The sequence below is a fragment of the Rhipicephalus microplus genome, unplaced genomic scaffold, assembly GCF_043290135.1.
Source record: "Rhipicephalus microplus isolate Deutch F79 unplaced genomic scaffold, USDA_Rmic scaffold_62, whole genome shotgun sequence".
NCBI classification, from domain to species: domain Eukaryota; kingdom Metazoa; phylum Arthropoda; class Arachnida; order Ixodida; family Ixodidae; genus Rhipicephalus; species Rhipicephalus microplus.
Genome location: NW_027464635.1, coordinates 146,663 through 160,775, shown reverse-complemented (window position 1 = coordinate 160,775; position 14,113 = coordinate 146,663). Strand labels below are relative to the sequence as shown.

The following is a 14,113-nucleotide window of genomic DNA, read 5'->3' as shown; positions in this document are numbered from 1 at the left end:
TTATAAAGTTAGATGTCAGCATATCAAGGGCTTACCAGATATGTGAATCGCACTGATGCCTCAGGAGTAGCTGATGGTACAATATTATGCCTGCACTCACATATGTGCTTTTAGGAGCACATACTTCAGGTAAGGACATTGCTTCATTACGATGCCTGATTAGTCTTGTCTGGAGCATTTACAACCACTAATGAGGCTATGTACACCCCCTGAAATTCCAAGGTTCATTATGCAGCCGCAACTGATATTTACCGTATCTTTTCAGCGAAATTTTCCACTCGTTGTGAGGCTGCTGTTATTGGCAACAGATCTACTGTTGTACTGCCTCCTACTTGGAGATTTCCAAAGTAATTTTTTTGTTGTGCCTGAGTTAACATAGGCAGTGAATCACATGTGGGTCATACCCACATCCCACAGACAGTAGTGTGCAGGTATGCACACCTGACTGATGAAGAAGGTTTGACATCATGTTAGACAAGCATGGCACATTATTCATGTGACGGGGTCATGACACAGCATATACAATGTCACACTATTTATTCTCTTCCTGGTGCTGCTTCTATTGTTCTTGGGCCGCCTGTCACCTCTCATGCAAGCGCTACTATGACTGTCTATGCTACAAGCACCTTGGTGATCTGACGTTGCAGGAATTTGTGTCACCACATTACCAGCAAGTTATCAAGCGCCATGAATTTCACTGCATTCTCTACTGCAAATTCTGGATGGTTCTGCATTCAGTCCAGCAGCATGGAACAGTGACAGGTGATCAAGCAGCTCATAAGCACACCCATATCTTCATTGCATGAAGCTATAGCGCTACTGTCAGGATTTCATACTCATTGTTTATGTTCTTCCACATTAGTGAGTGTGAAACAAACCTCTACCATATAGATGTTTACTTTGTTGTCATTATCAAGTTCAAAATTTGCTTTCAATCTTGCACATTCAAAACATAGCCTTCGAAAGGTGATCTTCAAGACCCGCAGTCGTAATTTCTGTGTTGAATTTTACGCTGGCAACCTCGAGCCCTAGTGAGTGCAAACATTTAGTGCTGGCAACCGAGGAGGAGTATTGTAAATATCGCTGACACATTTTTACTGTGTTTGACAGCATACCAAATTAGTCAGCTAGAGCACAAAAAGTCAAGTTAGCACCCACTGTGGCATCCAAACTTTCGTACGTTATTTTACATTACTTCCGTGAGATGAGTGGCGGTGCCATGAACGAAAAAGTCAGCAACTATACCCTGATTTTGAGAGTGCATGCTTAGGCCACTTTTCTACTAGTAAGACCAGACCCATCATTGCCAACTTGTATAACAATTATAAAGTTTAATCTGTGATGAGTAGCAGCTTTCCTGTTGCAAGGCAAGGCCTCTTGCTGTGAATTGGTAAGATCGTTTTTAAATACGAGAGTGGCTTTTGCTAGTCTTTTCATGTGACACTAGACTTGCTGGCGTTTTTGACTGCATATATTTGTTACTTGACATGGGCTCTCATTGATGCATTGTTTCCATATTTTTCTACAGCTCTTGATAGGGTTTGTCGCTACATATTTTACTAACACAGCAAAACATTCCTCTGAATTCGTTCACTTGGGTTGAAGACTTTCTTTGGTGCAGACCTCTGTTTACATCTGTTAATAATGACAACTTTTCTTCTGCTTATTGGGCATCTGCTGTATTCCAAGGAAGTGTGCTCAGTGGAGGCCTGTGGCCAGAGGGGTGTTCCGGGAGTTTGTGCTCCCCGAATTCGCAAGTTGTGGGTTGTCCTACTGAGTATAAGTAATAAAAAAGTCATTTTTCATGGCCATCAACATCTGCCCCTCCCCTCCGAAAAACATTTCTGGCTACGGGGCTGTCTCTTTATGAGCTCGTTATTTCTTCTTGCTCATTCATCGTTAGTTCTTACTTTGCATTGTCTGCATGTCTATGAAATACAGGGTGTTTCAAGAATTGTGTCCAATATTCTTTAAAAATTAGAGAAAGGAGGTACTGGCATGCTAGTTGCGGCATTGCCTTTCTTGTGACAAAAGTAATCTTGAGATAAGCACAAACAATAATTGCGGCAGTAAATATAGTAATTGCGACTATTACCTTTTTTACCAGTGGTAGTAGCTGGTCGAGTCAAGTGGGCGAATTCAATTCCTTTCAACGAAAAGTCTATAGCCACTTTGAAATTTTGGAAAAGCAGCCACTGATAATCACCGTTCAGTGATGCAATCCGCCTAATTTAGCTGTTGAAACGAAAACGAATGCACCAGACAGTACACCCGTTGCAAATTGTGTAGAAGACAAGGAAGGATTGTTCGACAAGGAAGTATAAGACGCAGTTCATATCGATAGCTTGTAAACTGAGATAGAGGAAGCTGACGTTTATGAGCAGAAGATTATTCTAGCAAGGGTTAGAGCAGAATATAAGATCACAGATACATTGAAGGCTCGGCAGACGTATCTAGACTTAATACTACAACGTATGAGAACGGAGGCTCAGAAGAAAGTGCTTTCTTCAACAATGTCGCCACAATCTAACAATTACGTCTTCAACGGCCATCTTGTCCCACAGAACTTGGATGAGTGTACCACAGGACAAATAGAGGGACAAAATGGCAGCACACAAGCTCGAACTTCAGCTAGAGGGAAGGCTTCTTCTGTGCCGTTGGAGATCTCAGTAGCGTGCTGCACCTGTCAAGCTATTGACAAGAAGTGTAGAACAACTGCAGTGTTCGAGGTAGAAAGTATTCCCATGATTGAAAATGAAGAAGACTTTGTAGATATAGAAGGTCATTCACGAGATAATAATAACGCATCGAAGCGAAGGCTGGCAGACTCAGACGTTACAAAGCCCTCACCGCCGTGCGTACAAGTGCCCGACCGAGGAAACTCGAGGCCACTTCATAGAGCGAGAAGGAATTAAAAAAAAAGAAAAGTTCGTGGTGACAAAAAAGCAAGCCCCTTGTACAGCGCGAAGCTTCTTCTCAATTAGAAAGGTGCACAAATCAAAATTGAATAGAGCATGTACGGCACTGCCGATTGCTGGGAGGCGACGAAATGCCGAGACAGTGTCATAGCGTCAAAGAGAAAGGATGAGACGAGAATGGAGGCAATGTAAATGCAAGGTAGATGGAGCCAGGCAAAGAAAGCGAAGAAAAAGTTGCCAGAGAAAGAGCTGCACAATATTCTTTGGAAGCACCTTCATTGGGAATTTAGATACCAAGGAAACCTTCTCAGCGACAAGAGAGGTGCATCGATGTCAACGCACTCAATAGCATGAACGTGGCACAAGTGTCGTAAGCACCACTGGAAGATCAAATGCAGGAGAAGACCCGGATGACACTACTAGGACTTACGTAAAACTCTTGCTAATACTGACAAACATTTTGGACGCGGAACTCATGTGAGCGTTGAGTTTTTTTTTTTTTTTTTGTCGTCAGGTGGCACTGTGGGGGCGTGGAGGATCAACGATGTAGCGAAATGACTAGTCGCCCAGATGTGAAAGAGACACGTCCATTTATTGTCAGTTCTAGCGGTGAACTGCCCCGACGGAGTCCGCACGCCCCGATTCACCTTCTGCTTCCTCTTTTTCGATAGAGTGCGGCACGCTCCAAGTTCCTCCGTGATTATTTTGCAACAACATCTACCATTCATTTCGACAACGCCCTCAATGATGACACTGTTTCTCTAGCCATTAGCAATCGTCAATTTAGACACTTTGCTTTGTGCCTGCTTATCGATGCTCACCTAATCTTCTCCTTGAATGCAAAATAAACAGTGTCCCCATGGAGGAAATTGTCGAAGTGAATGGTAGATGCACTATTTGGTGTGCCGGTTTCGGTTTCGCCAGCTAAATATAGCAGAATAAGTCGCTCTGCGGTGATTACCAGTGGCCGCTTTTCCTAAATTTTAAACTGGCTATGGACTATTTGTAGGAAGGGGTTCAATTCACCCATTCGACCCAACCGGCTATTAGCACTGGTTAATTAGATAATTGTGGTAACTTCTATAATAACTGCTCTAATAATGTTTGTATCTATATAAAGATAAGGTGAAACGTGTCAAACACTTTTTTTAGAATAAGTTTTTGGAATGCACTCGATAAAAGACAATTCATTCAAGGTAATGAAGATATCTAACTTTAAAATAATGACTTAATTATGTATATCAATTCTTTGAGGGCATTTCACACGAGCAATATTGAATAATGTTGCCACATTTGACTTTTTTTCCAGGAACTTGGTGAGTTCCAAGGACACAAATAAAATTATTGCTGGTGGCCTGTGAATAAACTACAAATAAAAAATATTTCAGGCAATATTGTTTTTGCAGATACTTTAAAAAAATTGTGAGTGTCACTTTGTTTGAAAAAGCTCTCTATTCAGCATCAAATACTTGACTTGGTGGTCGCACTATAAATATGCACAAAAGTTCTTTTTAAAGCTCTATGGAAGGCTGAATATAGGTGGAATTATTAGAGGGTATCATTATTGAATTCGAAAAAATGTTTTTTTCACTATGTATCTGCACCAACTTTTCACCTACTTAACTCAAGCGACATGACAAACTGGCAAGGGCAATATTCAGCAGAATCCAACTGACCTGTAATACACAGAGCGAATTCGGTACTCTCCACAGAGTAATTGAAATGGGAATAGGGTTATCGTCTGCATTCCATTGCCAACGGAGGGGTGCTACAAGGTCTGTATTCAGTGTGGTGACTTCCAGGCTAGCCATGCAGCTTTACAGATATAAAGTCAGACATCCTGCTTTCCTGGGGAGTTCTGCAAATGCAGTAGGTGTGTTTTATGCACTTATTAAAAATATTTAGTCATATTCGGTACAGATGTCTTATAGCATGCTTGTAACATTGATGCAGTATGCAGTACACTGATAAACACTATCGTAAAACAACCATTTTTTATTTTTCTGGCTTTCTGGAAAGGACCCTGCTCACTGAGGCGCAAAGCCTGTCATAATACAGAAGCGAAAAAAAACTTTAAATTAAGAGCTGGTAGCCAAGCCGATAGTCTCGTTTATGTTGTGCGTAAGAGATAATTGTGTACTTTATACATTTTAATGGCTTGATGGCTCATCTGGGACTCATCACCGGTGGCATAGCCAGGAAGGCAGGAGGAGCTGCTTAAATCTCCCCCCCCCCGCCCTCCAGCACAGTCCAGGTATTTTTTATCCTAAAGCCATCGATTGTCCTTCTACAGTGACCGGTTCGTGACCGCCTAGTTCATCGATGTCTCAGCAGAAGGTGCTAGTGGGAGTGACAAGCAGACAGACTTATTCACGGTTACTGATAAAGCCCTCTGAATCTTTGCCCCACACATCATCATTCACTTCGTAGATATGCTGTGATTTTCTTAGTTCTGCATGTGCCTACCTATATGCACACATACAAACACACAAGAGTGTACATAAAGTATGACTAAAGTCGCCTTCCCCTCACACACCACCCCTGAGCAAAAAATATCTTTTTGCTAGGCAGCTGGCTCCACACTCTAGCGACATTTATTGTAGCGCACCTTTGTTGGCAATGAAATGCAGATGATAGTTCTTTCCAATTTCAATTGCTCTGCATCAAGCTTGCTGTGTGTACCCCAGGTCTGTGGAAGTCTGTTTAAGATTGCCCTTGGGAGTGCTTCATGCCATTTGAGCTAAGTAGGGGTAAAGCTGGTGGAGATACATAATTTCAAAAAAGTCATTCTCGAGTATAAAAAATAATACCCTTTAGTAAGTTCACCTATATTGAGGTAGTACATGGAGCTTCAAAATGAAATGTTGTGCATGTTTTTTGACCAACCACCAAGGCAAGCTTTTTGATGCTGAATACAGAGCTTTTCCCCAAAAAAAGTAAAATTCACGATTTTTTAAACTATCTGCTGAACTTCAGTGAGTGAGTAAAAACTTTATTGAACATGTCCGGCGTCATAGAGCGGGGTGGGCCTACAAGCACCCTTGCCTAGGTGACGGCCTCGAGTCCTTGGACCCGGGCCCTGGGCTTGCCGGACAGCCCACAGTTGATCGGCAAGGTCGTGGCTGAGCAAAGCTGCCTCCCATCGCGCCTCGCGGTTCGAGACTGCCATGTCTACCGGGTTCGTAGGGGACTGCTGCGCGTTACCGGTACACTTCCACAGCATGTGCTGCAGCGTCGCTCAGGCTCCGCACGCCTTACACGCGTCGGACATAAATGCCACAAAGACACAGTTTACGTGGACGCTGCCCGTTACGACTGCCACCGCGGCTTCGCGGTCGCGATCACGGATCATGTAGGAACTTGCGTCACGGGTGCGATGATAGGCACGGAAGAGACGGAGGCGGCAGAAGAAGCTGCCATAGCCCTCGCGATAGCCACCACGGACGCCGAGGGGATAATAGGCGACTCGCAGGCGGCGATACGCAACTACGCCAGCGGCCGGATCTCCCGCGAAGCGGCCCGCATTCTCCAAATTCACGAGCGCAACATCTGCCGCAAAAACGACAGTTTCCTCGTATGGACCCCCGCCCACACGGGCCCTCCGCTTGCGGGCAACACGACTGCCAACGCCACGGCTCGAGGACTTACACGCCGAGCTGCGACGCCTGCCGACAGTCCCGATGTCTCGCACACTTCGACAGCGATGCGAGAATGGACGTGGGGGGATCGCATGACCACTTTCAGAGACATCACGCAACACTACAGACTGCACAGATGCAAATATCCACCACCCCACGCCAAACTAAACAAGAAACAGCAGGTTGCCTGGAGACAACTACACGTACCCGAATCTGGTGATCCTTCGCCTCTGCTAAACTTCAGTGCGTCAGCATCAAAAAGGTCAGCATCACGTATTTTATTTGTGTCTTTGCAATTTGCCATGTTACCAAAAAAGTATTCCAAGACGTGGCAACATTATTCATCGTTGCTCACGGGAAAAGCTCTCGACAAATTGATATACTAAACTAAGTCATTATTTTTGGCTGGATCACTTCATTACCTAGCTGGAAATGCCATTTATTGAGAGCATTTCAAAACGGCTTTTGAAAGAAATTGTTGTTTGACGACGTTTAGCTCAGTCGACGCCATACTACAGACCCTCATAACTAGAGAGCAGAATTTTTGGCAACCGAATTAAATGACCAGGACAAGTTTCCGTCTTGAAGAAACATGTAAACTTTTTCCGCCCTACTCGTGATGGTAAAAAAAAACGCTGGGTGATTTTGCATGGCATAACCCTAATTGTTGTACTGTTTAATACACTGAATTACTCCTTTGCTTCTTTTACCTCAACTAATATTTTTAGCCAATATTTTGGTGTGTTTATTAAGTTGCTTATGCTTCCAGCCATTTTATTCTGTATGATACATATTTTTATTTATTATCATTTATTTTTGTGCTGCAAGCCGGTGCCTCTAACAGGCCTATTAGGTGTCTTGAAATGAATAAATTAATTGTGGCCCCGCCGCGGTGGTCTAGTGTCTAAGGTACTCGGCTGCTGACCCACAGGTCGCGGGATCGAATCCCGGTTGCGGCGGCTCACTTCCGATCGAGGCGGAAATGTTGTAGGCCCGTGTGCTCAGATTTGGTTGCACGTTAAAGAACCCCAGGTGATCGAAATTTCCGGAGCCCTTCACTACGGTGTCTCACATAATCATATGATGGTTTTGGGACGTTAAACCTCACATGTCAATCAATAAATTAACTGTGCTGGCACTGTTTTCTTCCTCTGTACTTGCCTGGTGTGGTTGTGCTGACAAAATATTTTTCCTGTTTTTCAGAAAAGAAGTCTGCACAATACTGTTATAATAGGGAAACAACATAGGTGCTTTGGGTATCTGGAAGTTATGATATTCTTTCTTTGTATTTTAAATTCCAGATACAAAGCCAACAAAATAAAATAAATTTGTTCACAATTTTTGTTCACACAATTTGTAGCATGTCTGTGCTGTATATCGTTTTATGATCATGGGAAAATAAAATTGGATTCAAGTGAATAGGAAACCCCTCTGCTGATTTTTAAACATTTGAATTCACTATGTAACTTTTTTAGCATGTGCAGGTGCCGTCTAAAGTTCCCAGGTGACGCTGCCACAGGATTAGTTGGAAAAGTGGCCTGGGAAATTTTGAATGACCTTGTACTTACAGAAGAAAGATTTGTTGACTACGTATACCTCATGTTGAATCTAATGGAGAAACATTTGTTATTTACGGACATGTAGCAATAGTATTATGAGAAGTGTGTGAGAGAAGGCCCTACGGAGCAAGTGTTGTTCCATAGCAGTACAGACATGTACCAATAGTATTATGAGAAATGAGTGAGAAATGTTCTACAGAGCAAGTGTTGTTCCATAGCAGCCGTTACTTTATTTCTTCATTACGAAGATCTCTGTGAAAGTTGAACGGACTGTGTGTTTCATGTGTTCTACATGATTTCTGGTGTACTATTTTTTTACGCAAGTGGCTGGCAGCATGTTACGTACGCCTTTTTACGTAATCAAGGAGAAATATATTTTGCAGTGTATATAAGAGATGTAATTAATTCAGGAGATGAGTGGCCAGAGTGGCTACCTGTATTAAATGAAATGGTCGTGCTGAAACGTTTTTAATCATATTACGCCAAGCAAATTGTGTTTGGCGTATTAAATGCTTTTTTGTACTTCTTGCGAAAGTGTTTGTATTAATTTGTGTACTGATGTACTTAACTCTGAGTAAAGGAAAAAAAGGCGCAGTGGCTTAATTGGTTAAAGCGCCTGTAAACAGGTGGTCGTGAGTTCGAATCTCACTGGTGCCTCGAGAGTCAAGACTAACGTCTCTTTATTTTTTTTTGAAATATAGTTCGAAACACTTCTAGTCGTGTCACTACCTGAAAATGACAATGCGCCGGCGCCGTGGCTTAGTTGGTAAAAGCGCCTGTCCAGTAAACAGAAGATCGTGAGTTAGAATCTCACAGGTGCCTGAAGAGTCAAGACTAACGTCTCTCTATATTTTGTTTTTGAAATAATGTTCGAAATTCTTCTAATGGTGTCACTGCCTGAAAGGGACGATACGCTGGCTCCGTGGCTTAGTTGATTGAAGCACTTGTCTAGTAATCATAAGGTCATTAGTTCAAATCTTACTGGAGCCTCGAGAGTCAAGACTAACGTTTCTCTATATTTTGTTTTTGAAATATAATTCAAAAAACTTTTAATGGCTTCACCGCCTGCACATGACGATGTGCCGGCGCGGTGGCTTAATTGGGTAAAGCGCCTGTCTTGTAAACAGTAGATCGTGGGTTTGAATCTCACCGGTGCCGAGAGAGTCAAGACTAATGTTTCTCTATTTCTGTTTTTGAAATATGGTTCAAAATACTTCGAGTGGTGTCACTGCTTGAGCACGATGCCGGCGCAGCAGCTTAGCTGGTTAAAGCGCCTTTCTAGTAAACAGGAGATCGTGAGTTCGAATCTCACCGGTGCCTCGAGAGTCAAGACAAACCTCTCTCTAGTTTTTTGTTTTCGAAGTTTAGTTCCAAATACTTCTGATGGTGTCACTGCCTGAACAAGACGCTGCGCAGGCGCCGTGGCTTAGTTAAAGCGCCTATCTAGTAAACAGGAGATAGTGAGTTTTAATCTCACCAGTGCCTCGAGAGTCAAGACTAACGTCTCTATATTTTTATTTTTGAAATATAGTTTGAAGTACTCCGAATGGTGTCACTGCCTCAACACGACGCCTGCGCCGGCGCCGTGGCTTAGTTGGTTAATACGCCTGTCTAGTAAATATGACATCGCTAGTTATAATCTTACCGGTGGCTCGAGAGAAAAGACTGACGTCTATCTCTACATTGTTTTTAAGACATAGTTCGAAGTACTTCAAATGTTGTCCCTGCCTGGACACAGCGCCCGCGCCGGTGCCGTGGCTTAGTTGGTTAAAGCGCCTGTCTAGTAAAGAGGAGATCTTGAGTTCGAATCTCCCGGTGGCTCCAGAGAAAAGACTGACGTCTATATGTATTTTGTTTTTAAGCGAGGTTAGACAGAATATATTTGTCGGCAAAGACAGTGCCACTACGCTCATCTTACGAAACTCAACATCTTCGCTTTAGCAATCATAGTCTGGTCAAGGTCAACATTGGCGAAAAACGTAAGGCTGTGAAGTTTGTTTGGTTTTTATGGAAAGTTAATGAAAAGCTGCTGCAAGATAAAATAATTGTCACAAAAACCCAAGAATGCCTTTAAAATGCTCTTCGTTTGGAGAACTATAACTTCATAGCTGTGTGGGAGCAAATTAAGTGTGTTATAATGATGGTTGTGATAGAGAGAGCCTGTCTATTACGTAATCGGGAAAGGCAACAAGAGAGGCAGTTACAAAGCGAACTGGACTACATGTTGAGCGCAGAAAATGAAGTGTCGGGAAAGTTTAAAAAAGAAATAAGGAGGCGAAAGCAAAGCTAGATTTCATCGAAGTAGAAACGTACAGCGGAGCAATGATAAGAGCTCGCATGAACGGCTGTGGACGGGCGAAACGCCCACTAAGCGAGTGCTCAGTGAAGAAAAGAAACATGCAGCAAACAAAGAGATAACTTAAATTTGATACCACAATCACATTACCCGGGACCGCAAAAAGATAAGCCACGTCTTTGTTGAGCTTTATACGGAACATCTCAGCAATACAATTTAAATCACGAACGATACAAAGAAGACTTTTTGGCCCTTATGCCGAAATTAGTAGACTCTAAGCGGGAGCTACTAGAAGTAGAAATTACTGTAGCAGAAATTGAAGCAGCTATAGATAACCTGAGTAACGGCAAGTCACAAGGGCTGCATGGGCTGGGTTGTGTCATATACAAATGTTTTAAGACAGAAATGGAACTGCCTTTACATCGAGTTATCAAAGAATGCTACAAGAAGCAAACACCTCATTCTTTCAGGACAGCACACTTAGTAATAATCCCCAAAACTTATGACCCCGCAAAGCTGCTTTCAGTGATCCTACCGACCTATCAGTTTGAGCAACACCGAATATAAAATATACATGAAGGTTCTAGCAAGACGGCTCCAAGGCGTTGTCACATCTCTTGTCGGCCCGCATCAGACATGTGGTATAAAGGGCAGAACCATATTCACATACACATAGCCAGAAGTATTTTAGAATGCTGTGACGCAAAGCATGGCCGCGTGGCCATGATTCAGATAGATCTGCATAAAGCGTTCGACAAAGTTGTACATGAAGTTTTGTTTTTATTGCTGGAACATGTGAATGTAGGAACTGTCATTACCGAAGGTGTTAAAATGGTGTATCACAACTATATGGCCAATGTGGTAATCCACAAAGAAGTAAGTGCTCCAATTCTTCCGCGCTCGAGCGTGAAGCAAGGTTGTGCTTTGTCGCCACTCCTTTTTGCGCTTTACTTGGAGCCATTTTGTTTGCGATTACTTGCAACACCAAGTATGAGGAGGTATACGTTTCTCAGAAGTGAAATTAAAATTTTAGGTTATGCTGATGACGTTGCAGTGTTTTGCAGTGGCAAAGAAAGTGCGCAAGAAGTTGTACAAATAGCTAGGGAATTTTGTGCAGCAACGCGTAGTGCAAATAGTTGGCCAAAATGTCTGGGCTTTTGGCAAGGTGAGTTGCAAAGCACACCCGAAGTTTATTGTAACACGAATTGGAAAATCATGCCAGGAAAGTACCTCGGTGTGCCTTTGGATCATTACCGCAATGCTACAGGGTATTAGTCTGAGCAAAATAAACGCATTAGAAATTGTGCTGATAAGTGGGGTGGCCGCAATTTTGCTATGTTCACCGGAGCGTCCGTGTGCAACGTATTTTTGGTTGCAAAAGTGTTCTATGTATTAGAGGTGTTAACCCTGACCCGTACTTCAGTCCAAAAAATGCACCGAGTATTCGCGACCTCTATATGGGGATCGCAGTGGGAGTGCACGAGCTGGTGCAGTTTATTTCGTACGCTAAAATATGGTGGTCTGGGCCTTTTACATTTGTTTTTCAAGCAGTTGGTGTGCAGATTCATATTTGCTCGTAACAAGACTGACAATTTCTTTATAACAGTGATACAAGCAAGACTGCAGAACCCCTCACCTGATTTTATCATGTCATCCTTTTCTTTCGAAGATGGACTACTGAGTCCTTATTTGCGAAAAGTAGTTACGGCTACATGCCTGCTCAAGGAAAGGTTTTCGTATGAATACTTGTTCGGCGTGCCTAAAAAGAAACTGTATCGTGGCCTTCTTGATGTCTACTTACCAGTGCCGGTCTATCGAGCTCCGTGAAGGCTAGGTTCTGAGCATAACGTGCTAAAGCGTGTTAAAAGCATGCTGGTCAGACCCGCTGTCAAAACATTCTTCTTTCAAGTGCATACCGGCACTCTCCCTGTACTGCCCTGGCTGAAAAGTAAAGGGCTTTTTGTACCGCGGTCTGTCAACTATCTAATCTGCGGCAAACCAGAAACGATAAATCATATCTTTCTTGATTACCATGATGCTGTTTTCTTGAGGGACGTACTACAACGGACTCCAAAAAAGATCTACATATAAACGCTTTCGGAATCCGTTTTCTTCCGTGTGCAGCTGCAGGGGAAGTGCCTATTGACATGTTAATGATGCTTTGCATGCATAGTGTGTGGAAGACAAGAATGGATGTTCGACATAATCGTATAGACGCTCATTCAGCAACAGACTATTTTGTTGAGAGTATGCTGTATACAAGAGACTTGTTTATGTCGCAGCCTGAACCCCCTGAATGGTTACCTGTACTGAACCAATTGGCTTCTGTGAAGCCTTTTTAAACCAAGTACACTGGCCAAGCTGATGCTGGTGTTTTAATAAGTGTATATATTTTGTGTATAATCATTTTGCTTGAAGTTATTTAAAAGCAATAAAGAAAAAAAAGCTCCGTGGCTTAGTTGGTCAAGGCGCCCGTCTACTAAACAGGAGATCGTGAGTTCAATTCTCACCGGTGCCTCGAGAGTAAAGACTAACGTGGGATCAACACGAGCTCGGCGGTCAAGCGTTCGCTGGAGCAATCTGCGGGCACTGCTCACAAGAGCAAAGTTGAGGGACCACCAGCGAAGGCGACACCGGCACGGCGCTCGGGCCTCAGAGCGAAGTCTAATCTACCTGGGGACCGACCGGTTGGCACTCCAAGGGACCAGCAGCTAACTGATGCGGGACCACCGGATGGCCCCGGAGACGTCTAGCAGGGAGCTAGACATAAATGGTAAGCACCATGCTCCGGGCCTACCCCCTCCTTTTTTTAGCGAGTAACGATGGTTAGTCACTGGGCATTGAGCTTTGCAACCTTAAATGTCCGAGGTTTGGCCTCCAGGAAAAAGCAGGCTCAAGTGTATTGCCTGTTAATTGACCAAGATATTGACGTGTTAGCCGTGCAGGAAACAAAAGTGGGAGGTGAAGAGGAGACCCGGAGCATGGTGCTGCGGTTTACGTCTAAATATTAAGCCATAGTTAGTCACGCAAATCGAACTTCGGCCGGTTGTGTTCTTTTTGGTAAAAAGATTCCGGCATTGATTGTTGAAAGTCACTTTTCTTGTGACTCTGGTAGAACAGTGACTTGTGATTTTAGTACTAGCGAAATTGAAAGGCGCGTCATTTGTGTCTATGCGCCGAACGTGGAGGCAGACCGAGAAACTTTCTTTACGTTAATGAAGCAACATTTACGGACACCAAAACAGCTTGTTTTATTGGGGGATTTCAATTGTGTATTGAGCGCGAAGGATAGAATTAATAACCGCCATGTGCGAGACAGAAGCGTAAAAGTGCTCTATGACTTTCTGAATGAATCTGACCTTGATGATGTTGCGGAGTGCCTCGAAGCAGGGCGCGAAGTTCGATTTACGCATTTTCAGGGAACCAGTCACGCACGTCTTGATAGAATATACATGGCAGGGAAGACGCTAGCTAAAAGCAATAGTTACACAGTCTTACCTGTCTCTTTCTCTGACCATTGCCCTGTACAATGTAACGTGGGACTTAAACAAAAAGAAAACCAATTTAGTTGGGATTTATAGAAGTTTAACGCTAAACTACTTCGGCATGACATTTTTAATAATTTTGTGATTGAGGGAATTAGGAACTATAAAGGGATCGGAGCCGGCAATGTTGAACAGGAATGGGAGCTTTTGAAGCAAA

The 14,113-nt window shown here is 43.2% G+C and overlaps 1 non-coding gene across 1 annotated transcript; it reads left to right on the top strand.

The window, feature by feature from the left end:
* Positions 1-12,855: 12,855 nt before the first annotated feature.
* On the top strand, positions 12,856-12,929 carry TRNAS-ACU (transfer RNA serine (anticodon ACU)). The gene has a single exon. It is a non-coding gene; the product is annotated as a tRNA-Ser (tRNA).
* Positions 12,930-14,113: the final 1,184 nt, after the last annotated feature.